This window comes from Lycium ferocissimum, chromosome 6, assembly GCF_029784015.1.
Source record: "Lycium ferocissimum isolate CSIRO_LF1 chromosome 6, AGI_CSIRO_Lferr_CH_V1, whole genome shotgun sequence".
Taxonomy (NCBI): Eukaryota; Viridiplantae; Streptophyta; class Magnoliopsida; order Solanales; family Solanaceae; genus Lycium; species Lycium ferocissimum.
In genome coordinates this window covers 8,031,416-8,040,678 of record NC_081347.1, presented here as the reverse complement: position 1 = coordinate 8,040,678, position 9,263 = coordinate 8,031,416, and the positions used below count along the sequence as shown (strand labels likewise).

The 9,263-nt window shown below is 33.3% G+C and overlaps 1 long non-coding RNA gene across 2 annotated transcripts; it reads left to right on the top strand.

Annotated features, from left to right (window-relative positions):
• Positions 1-610: 610 nt before the first annotated feature.
• LOC132059174 (uncharacterized) lies at positions 611-4,491 on the top strand. Of its 2 annotated transcripts, none has more exons than XR_009415514.1 (3): positions 611-803; positions 3,473-3,538; positions 4,214-4,491. It is a non-coding gene; the product is annotated as an uncharacterized LOC132059174 (long non-coding RNA). The 2 variants fall into 2 exon arrangements; XR_009415515.1 differs by having other exon boundaries at positions 611-861.
• The last annotated feature ends 4,772 nt before the right edge of the window (positions 4,492-9,263 follow it).

Below are 9,263 nucleotides of genomic sequence, written 5' to 3'. Positions count from 1 at the left end.
ATAAAGTATAAATTTTGTTGCAAATTGTGGTTGCTTAATTTTCAGCATCTTTCAGTTAGAGTTCTTGCCTTCGGTATTGCTGTTGCTGCTGAAAAAGAAAGACCAGAACCCTTTCGCCGTTGCCCCCGCCAGTCGTGGTCCCCCCCCCCCACCCCCACCCCTTCCCCTCTCCCCCTCCCCCCAGAATTCTATTAATTTTTCTTTCAAAATCTATGATGAACTGGTTTGGTTTTTTCATAATGAGTTGGTTTTGTTCTTTGAGATCTTATTCACCCTCATTTCTGTTTAGGGGTTTGTTTTCTAATTCATGAAATCTTTGTGTTTTTGGTTTTGTTGTTGATTGAACATTTCCTTTACCTCTTTTTCCGGTTGTTCCCTGCCTTTTATGTGATTAAGCCTTTTGTTTGTAGACTATGAGGAACTCAAAAAAAGGGTCAAAAGCTTTAATCCGCCGACTTGGGACAGAGACATCGGAAGGAGCTTAATCAATACTAGGCTACGCCGAAGTTTCAAAAGAAGAGCGCCAAGACAAAGGCAGCTCGAAAGTCTAAGAAGGGTGACTCATCACACACTTGTGGTTCAAAGGTCCATGGGGACTGCTCGGAGTAAATTGGTATGTGTTTAAGCATTTAGATGGTAGCAAATACAAATAATGACTTAAACAACATTAACTTTGTTTATTTCATTTGCAGGAAGTTTCTCTTGGTAGACCACCCACCCGTCATGAGGTATGGAAGAAGACCCATACGAAAATCGAAGACGGAAAAGAAGTTTGGGTCGAGCCATGGGCAGTGGATACCTATGTAAGCTCTAAACTTACTTGGAATATATTTGACTAGTAATATTATTTTATGGTTCCTGGTAAGAGTTAAGACTCTACTTCTATATTTTGCTCTATCAAATTGAAAACAGATGCAAAACTGTGTATTTCAAGATGTTCACTTCTTATACTTACCTAATAGCATGCTTATACCACGAAATACTCATTGGCTTACTTTTTTCACCTGAGATGTATACGGGCCTTTTCTACTGACTCTGCAAATATATGTGGCAAGATAGCAAGAGATTACAGGTTAATCCGCATTGACTCCAACATATTGTAGGTATTTTAAGATAACTTCCGCATATGATCTTAAGTCTACCTTGTCTACTTTTAGCACCTTCAATCATCATAGAGTCGTAGGCATGGATCAAACTTAGAGGGTTTGTAGATCTACATAGGTTAGAGTTGGATGTTATTCACCAACCAATTTAGGTTGCTTCATATTGTATAACATCTGCGGCACTGTATCCAATCCTCTATTTGTTTGGCATTAATCCATTAATGCCACGCCAGTGCTAAATCTGGTGGTTTTGTTGCAACTTGCATGAAGTTGTGAAGTTTGCTCATTTATCAGAATAGGGAAAGGAATGTGTTGTGATGGAAGAGTGGGAGATGCCATGAACTTGGAAGTTATTCAGAATTTCAGGTGCCCGTATCTGGGGAGACTTTGGTTCTGTAATTTTTTATAGTCTCTATCAATATCAGAGAATTAATTGGGAACATAAATAAAACTCTCCACCAGTGCTTGTTAGAGCGAAAATATAGCAAAAAGGAGACAAGGGCATCAGGGCTTTAAGCGAGAAGTGAATTGCACGCTTATTGAAAGGAAGCACATATTTAATACATAATTAAATAAATTAAAATCTTATCAAAAATAACATTTATAAGCAGATATGTCAGATTAAGAAGTAAAAAAGCTAATAACTTACTATAAAATATACTAACAACAGAGAAGCTGACATGAATCAAGGAAAGCGAAATTGTTTGCATGTCTCTGCCAAAAACTGAGCCTACTGGATAAGTGTTACACTACACGACAAAGCTGGACATGTGTTTTTCACCAAGGCTAACAACCTTGAAAGGAAGCACATATTTAGATCACATGGATAAAAGTTGTCTTAAGAGATTTAAATCTATTGGAATCCAGGCAAATATTTGATAATGGTAACTGGTGAAGGTTGACACTTAGATTTGTTGTTACAATTGCATGAAATCCGGTGCTTGTCGAGTCTTTTCGATCGATTAGAGAATTGTAAGTTAGTATAGGTATAAGTATAAGATTAAGAGAATTTCTAATTTATTACAAAACCTCTAGCATTGAATGAATTGGACCAAAATGGTAGGATGATTCACGCACCCCAGCAACAATAGTTTGAAATTGAGGCATAATTAGTGGATTAATTCTCTTATATAAATGACCATTGAGTATTGACACATATATCTAGTTGCTGGAAACGTCTTCCTTTAGCCCCATAATCATAATTGTTGGTTTCTCTACCATTCTCTTAATCATGGCTAATCTATGGTGGTATCCTGTGTTGACTAAACAGATATGTATTGATCTAAAAGCTATGGTATATTAAAGGATAAGAAAAAGTTTCATGCTTTTTAGTGTTATGAGAGATTTGAGTGTAGCTGTAATTAGGATACTATTCATCTTTCTCAGTGTATGAGAGATTTGGGTGTAGCTGTAATTAGGATACTATTCAAGGGGAAAGCTCTCTTTCCCAACCAAAAAGCTTAAGCAGTTGCATATTTTTGTAAACTTAGTTATCCCAGCGCCTTAGTTAACCATTAACTTGTCATTTCCTCCACTATGTACTCCATATAACGATGTTAGTGATTTTCTGGAACTTTTAGTTTATACCCCCTCCAGCTCATGATAAGTGTTCACTTTGCCTTTTTGTTTTGGTCCAAAATAAGTTCCCATTTGCATAATCAATAAGGAATTAACTTTATTTTTCCAGAGTTGCACTTATTTAAGTGTCAAGTGACTATATCCCAATGTGTCAAGTTAATAGTAAAATGCAAATTTCAATTAAGGGTAGTTTAGTCAAAACAATCTATTTTTTTCGGAGTTAGTATTTTCTTAAGGGGTGTGCTAAAGGCTAAGTGACGCTTAATTTGAATCGGAGGGAGAAATAAATAGGGTTGACGAAGGTTTCTTATTAGAAATTGTTTTTAAGGAATTCAATTGAAGAAGTAAGCTTAAGAGCAAGGATTTGTTTCTTTTGTCAGAATTGTTGAATTTATTATGCAGCTGTAAAACCTAAGATATTTGTTGATTGATGCATCACGCATCGTTAGCCATATATTTCCCTTCTGATTGTTAAGGCATGTTAGAATTTTATCAAACCGGTGATTTGGCTTTTGCTTTGGTTCCAATAGTTAAGACTACTTGTGTCTAGTAAGGCTAGGGAATAGGAAAAGAAAAAGACTATGGGAAAACTTGAAAATGGATACATTATGACAAGCCTTGTATGAACTGTAAGCTCTTCTAAAGAATTGAAGCTGCCATAGGCTATACATCCTCTACCCTCTGAACTTTTGGTTTATTTCGTGCTGTTATTCTTTCATTTATATAACGATGTTTATAGCAGATTAAGAAATGTTGAAATATTAATTGTCGTCATTGAATGTATTGTGCAGGAGGTACTTCCTATATTATCTCCTCGTCTCGGTGTTGAGGCAAACTAGAGCAATGCTTGATTTTTGGTAATACTTTTCTGCCATTTATCGATGATTTTGGCTATCATTTCTTACCTCCCTGATCCATAAAAATGAACCTCGTCTATTAATCTTTGCTGAAGGACAAATGTATTTGTTAATTGAGTCTTACCTATTTTCTCAAATTGAAATCAAATGTAAAACTAATGGCATACATTTTCGATTATCACTTCTCGGTTTTTTTTGCTCTATCAAATTGAAAACAGATGCAAAACTGTGTATTTCAAGACGTTCACTTCTTATACCTACCTAATAACATGCTTATACCACGAAATACTCATAGACTTACTTTTTTCACCTGAGATGTATACGGGCCTATTCTATTGACTCTGCAAATATACGTGGCAAGATAGAAAGAGATTGCAGGTTAATAACTTTGAAGCTTGGACATTTCATACTTATCTAATGTCTTATTCACATTGACATAAACACGCTTTGAAAATATATGTTGACAAGTGAAAACAAGATTTATCTTGCATGACACCTTGGTTTAAGATTCAAATATTAAAAATCTTGGAGATTACGCCCATCCGAACATCGGTAATTTGACAGCTTGCTAAAAAGCTACTCAAGTAAAATGAAGTTATCTTGTATTGTTTTTTTCCCTTTTCAGAATTTATTTTATACTGTTTTTTTATATTCTAAAGTTTACTTTGCATGTAGAATCGATATAATCTGGAGAGGATGTAGAGGATGAGGAGATCAGGAGCATGGAGACGATAAGGATCAGGAGAATAGAGAGCATGGAGAGGCTGAAATGGAGTATTAGGTGTCAATTGTTATTTTTTTCTAACTTCTGTTATTTTGGATCGTTTGAAGTCTAGTGGGATGCTTTTGATATGTGTGCATAACGTCAAAGTTGGCTGGATATGTACGATGTTTGTTGGCTTAATTTTAATGCTTGAATCATTTCAGAGTATTTTTATTATTGTTTTGATGGCTATTATTGGCTTCTTTTTTTTTTTGTTTCTATTGAAATCTTTTATATAGCAGGTGGTGTGGTAAACAATAGGTACTGCTTGCCAAAATAATGCCAAAAATACTGAGGGACTTACCGATAGAATCCCTCAGTAACAAGTGTAATTACAAATCTCAGATTTTCAGGTTACCGAGGGACATCCCTCGTTAATTTTCAAATATCAAAGTACTTTGAATTTACCTTACCGATAGACACTCCTCAGTAAATGAAAAATATAATTGTTAAATATTTGTATTGATCGAGGGTTGTCCCTCGGTGTATTTAATTTTTTTAATTTAATTAACATTAATATATCGATGGATGTCCCTCGATAAATATATATATATATATATATATATATATATATATATATATATATATATATATATATATATTAAGTATCGAGGGCCGTCCCTGGGTATATTTAATTTTGCATGAATATGAGGGAAGGGAAGTACCGAGGGACGTGTGAGGGTCTCCATCGATATTTGCCGAGAGTGTCCCTCGGTATTATTTACTAAGGGTCAAATTACCTACAAGCCTAGTACGGATGGCGTCCCTCGGTAAATCCCGGTTACCGATGGACGTCCCTCAATAAATTCCATAGGTAAATCAGGAATTTTTAGTAGTGCGCGATAAATCGACAGATAACCGTTCGATAATACGATAAAACGATATTGAACGAATCGATATTTTATCAATTTGGTTGGCGGAATTATATATTGAAAAGCTGAATCATTACAACAACGGCAGCAACAACAACAACAACATATTCAGTGTAATCCCACAAATGAGTGTACAGACCTTACACTTACCTTTGCAGGTAGAGAGACTGCTTCCAATAGATCCTCAGCTCACTAAGCACAAATAATGGACAGCCCTATAAGCACCCTATGCACAACTATTCCAGAGGCTACAATCTATATATATTATAAAGCTAGACATAGACAAGGTGATATGACACCTCTTTTTGGCCAAAGATCCTATTTATCTTTTTTCTCCTTTTTTTGACAATTTCTCCTCCTTCTCTATTTTTTTTCTGTTGTACAAGAATGAATATATCAATTAAGCATTCATCCATATTCTTTAATGTAAAAATTTAATGGTCTTTATTTCCATTACTCCCGCAACTTTTTATTATCATAATTCCTAAATAATTAATAGCCATGTTCATGACATTGTTTGGTATTCCATATCATAGTCTTATAAATAAAGACATTGTAAAATTTTTGAGACACCATCTGTAGCAACTGGAAGTGTATTCTGCATCTGAAGTTCCAAGTCGAAGCAAAGGGAAGGAATATGAATGAACAAGCAAATCCAAAGGAATATGATAACCAAAATGGAACTTTTGCTTCCACTGTCAGGCTGATGATTACGGATGTAGCCAATGAAGATAAAAAGAAAGATGTAAACAACGACAACAATAATTCTTTTCAATTATTTATAGGAAATTGAGGACAGTAACATTAGTTTATTTCATTCATTATGATTTGTTTAAGATTAATTGTGCGTTACTAACAACTCCAAAAGTTATCATTTTAATCCTGTTTGTTACTCTTACTCCTCCTTCCTCCTCTATTTCTTATGAATATAATGTATAATTATGAATATGATATTTATTTGGAATGTGAAATATCTATTTTATAATTTATTTATTTTTTGTATACAAGTCAAATAAGGCAGTAGACACCATGAGATGAGACTTGGACTGTTGGACATCCGTATCATTTTTGCAGCAATTCTTGTAAGCACTTTAGTTTCGATTACCCTCCCTCTTCTCCTCTTCTTTCGTCTCACATAGTATCTGCTTTTCTTTCTTTTTTTAAATGTTTTTTCTTTCTTCTTTGATAATTCTGATGTGATAATTTATATATGTAGATTGGTGAACGGAGGAAAATAAGGAATAGTAAAGAGAGATAAAGATAGAGAAAAGGAGAATTATGAAAACTAACAAAAAAAATTATTTTTCCCCTTTTCAAAAATTATTTTTCCCCTTTTCATTCTTTTTTCTTGGCTTCTTTTAAATTTTGAACAAGGACAAAATTAGTAAACTACATTAGTAAACTACCCAAATATGACTCTACAACAAAGCAAAAAAGAAAGTGAAATACTTTTATATATATATATATATATATATATATATATATATATTAATCTCAAAATTCATTTCGTCCTTTATATGTTTTTGCGGAAAAAAAAGGTTTTGGTTTATAAATATACAAAAATCAAAATTAGAGAAAAACATATAAGTGTTAATCTAATCAAGATGAAGTTGAAGACCAAAAAAGTATTTCAAATGTTTAAAATCTAAAATAACTATAATACTCCAGTATTATAAAATATACATAAATGTAAATCTGACGAGTCCTTTTATCACCGCGCGAAGTACGGACAAGTTTACTAGTCTAAAACATATACTTAAATCCTAAAGCGGTGTACCTTTATTATTATTACCTCTATTTCATTTATGTGTTGTTGTTTGATTGAATATGACATTAATTTTTTTTTTTTTAAAAAAATCCTTTGATCTTTAAATTAAAATATATGTAATTAATGTATTAAAATATATTTTTATTCTTGTGATGTTATTAAACATATCATGTGAGATGTTGAAATTAAAAAACTACTAATACAAAAAGTTATATTTTTTTTTTTAAATGAGACAGATGATTGAAAGTAGAGTATACTCTATATTAATTACTTTTTGCAGGCAAATAAGGGGGGTGACGCTCGGTGTATCGGGTCATGACGTAACAATTTTTTGTTCTATGCAGGATTTTTCTTTAGGCAAAAGTGCAAATGTATCCCTCAACTTTGTGATTTAGAGCAGATATACTCCTTATTATAAATGTGGTACATATATACCCTTGCCGTTACACAAATAGTGCAAATATATCTCTATCGTTACACAAATGGTGCAAATATACCCTTTTCGCTGACATATTTTTTTTTTCAAAATCATTTATCTTATTTTTTTAATTTAAAATATGTCACGTGGCTTTAAATAAAAATAAGCCTGCCCAATTTTTTTAGTAAACTTATTTTTTATAGCAATGCGGTAATTTTTCTTTGGTGGGTCTGGTCTAGTTCTTTTAAAAATATATCTCCATGACTTAAAAAAGAATATAAGTTTACCTATCTTTTTAAACAAACCAGACCCAACCCGCAAGAAAAAAAATTACGACTTGACTTTAAAAGTATGTCTACTTAAAAAAAAGGGTAAACTTTTTTTTAAAAGTCCCGTGACATTTTTAAAAATTAAAACATAAGCTCAATGATTTTTTTTTTTAAATCAATCAGCAAAAAGAGTATATTTGTACCATTTGTGTAACGACAGTAGTATATATGCACCACTTTCTAACGAGAGGTATATCTGCTCTAAATCGCAAAGTTGAGGGGTATATTTACACCTTTTCTCTTTTTCTTTATATGATTTAGCGGTGTCCTTTTTCATTTTTATTTGGGAGGTAATTATGTTTCATCTATCTCCCAAATTTCAACTCAATGGGTGCTTGTTGAACAACATATGGAGGTCGAGAGTTTTTTTTTCTTTCTAAAATGCAGTGTAACTATGATCTGGTGCACCTGTTCTACGATCACAAAATTGAGAGTTTTGCAATTAAATGGCCTGATTGTTGTCCCCAATTCGATTCACCCCAATTTTTACTCATTCTCTATCTGCCATACTATCCTTCTCCCCTTGTGTGCACAATCAAAACTCACTCACACACTACTTTGCACACTCCAACTTACAAAATGATGAGACATCCAAAATTTATGTGTCACGTCGGTTTAGTGTCCTAGCAACACGGGGATGAGTTGAGGTGTCTAGATGTGTATTTCTCAAAGTTGGAGTGTGTGAACACCTATTTCGTCACTTGTGTTTGTGGATACTGCACGTAACGTGGTATATAAACTTTGAAAGTGTCTAGATGATTATTTTATAAGTTGGAGTGTTCAACTGATACATGCAGTGCTGTCATAACTTTGGGATGTTACTGTTGCTAATGCATTCCATAGCTTTGGAGGATCTGTTGGGGTTGAACTACTAGTCAATGTTTATGCCAACAATGTGTTTGTTGTAATGCTCCACTGACTGTTTCTGACGCCTCTGCTAGAATTTTCAAGATGGTAATTCCCAGTCTAAAAATCTTCAGGCTTGTTAAGATGAAGTGCTATGACACGCTTAGGTAAAATTCATATATAGAATGGGAGAGTGAAGTGAATTTTTATAAAACATAACTTAAGTTTCATCTTTTTGGGTTTGGACTTTCCAGGGGTTGAAAGGACGATCTACGATTTTGGCCTGACGGCCCTAAAAAGGGGGTTTAATCTATCATGGGAAAAATTCGAAAAAAATTCGGAATTTTGATTCAAACCCTAACCCTATATATATTAAAAAACTACCGAATTTGATATCATATTATTTGCAATGAATCTCTTGTGCACTTTAGGTTCGTGCGTAATTGATTACGCCAATTACCAAGGGGAAAAATTAAGTTCAAAACTGATTTGAAACAAAGAAAAAAAAAATTTTTGTACTAGTAGCCTTGTGTTGGAATATTGTTTATTCTTGTTGTGGGGGCTCTGTTGGAGGGGTTATTGTTATTGACAGTCTCTTCAACCCCAATTTTTCAATTTAATTCCATTCAATGAAAAGGGTTTTCCCTTTTGTTTTTTCGAAAAAAAAACATTTTGTAAAAACACACTTATTAAGTGGCAGACAAAACTTGTATGAAACTCCTTTCATAC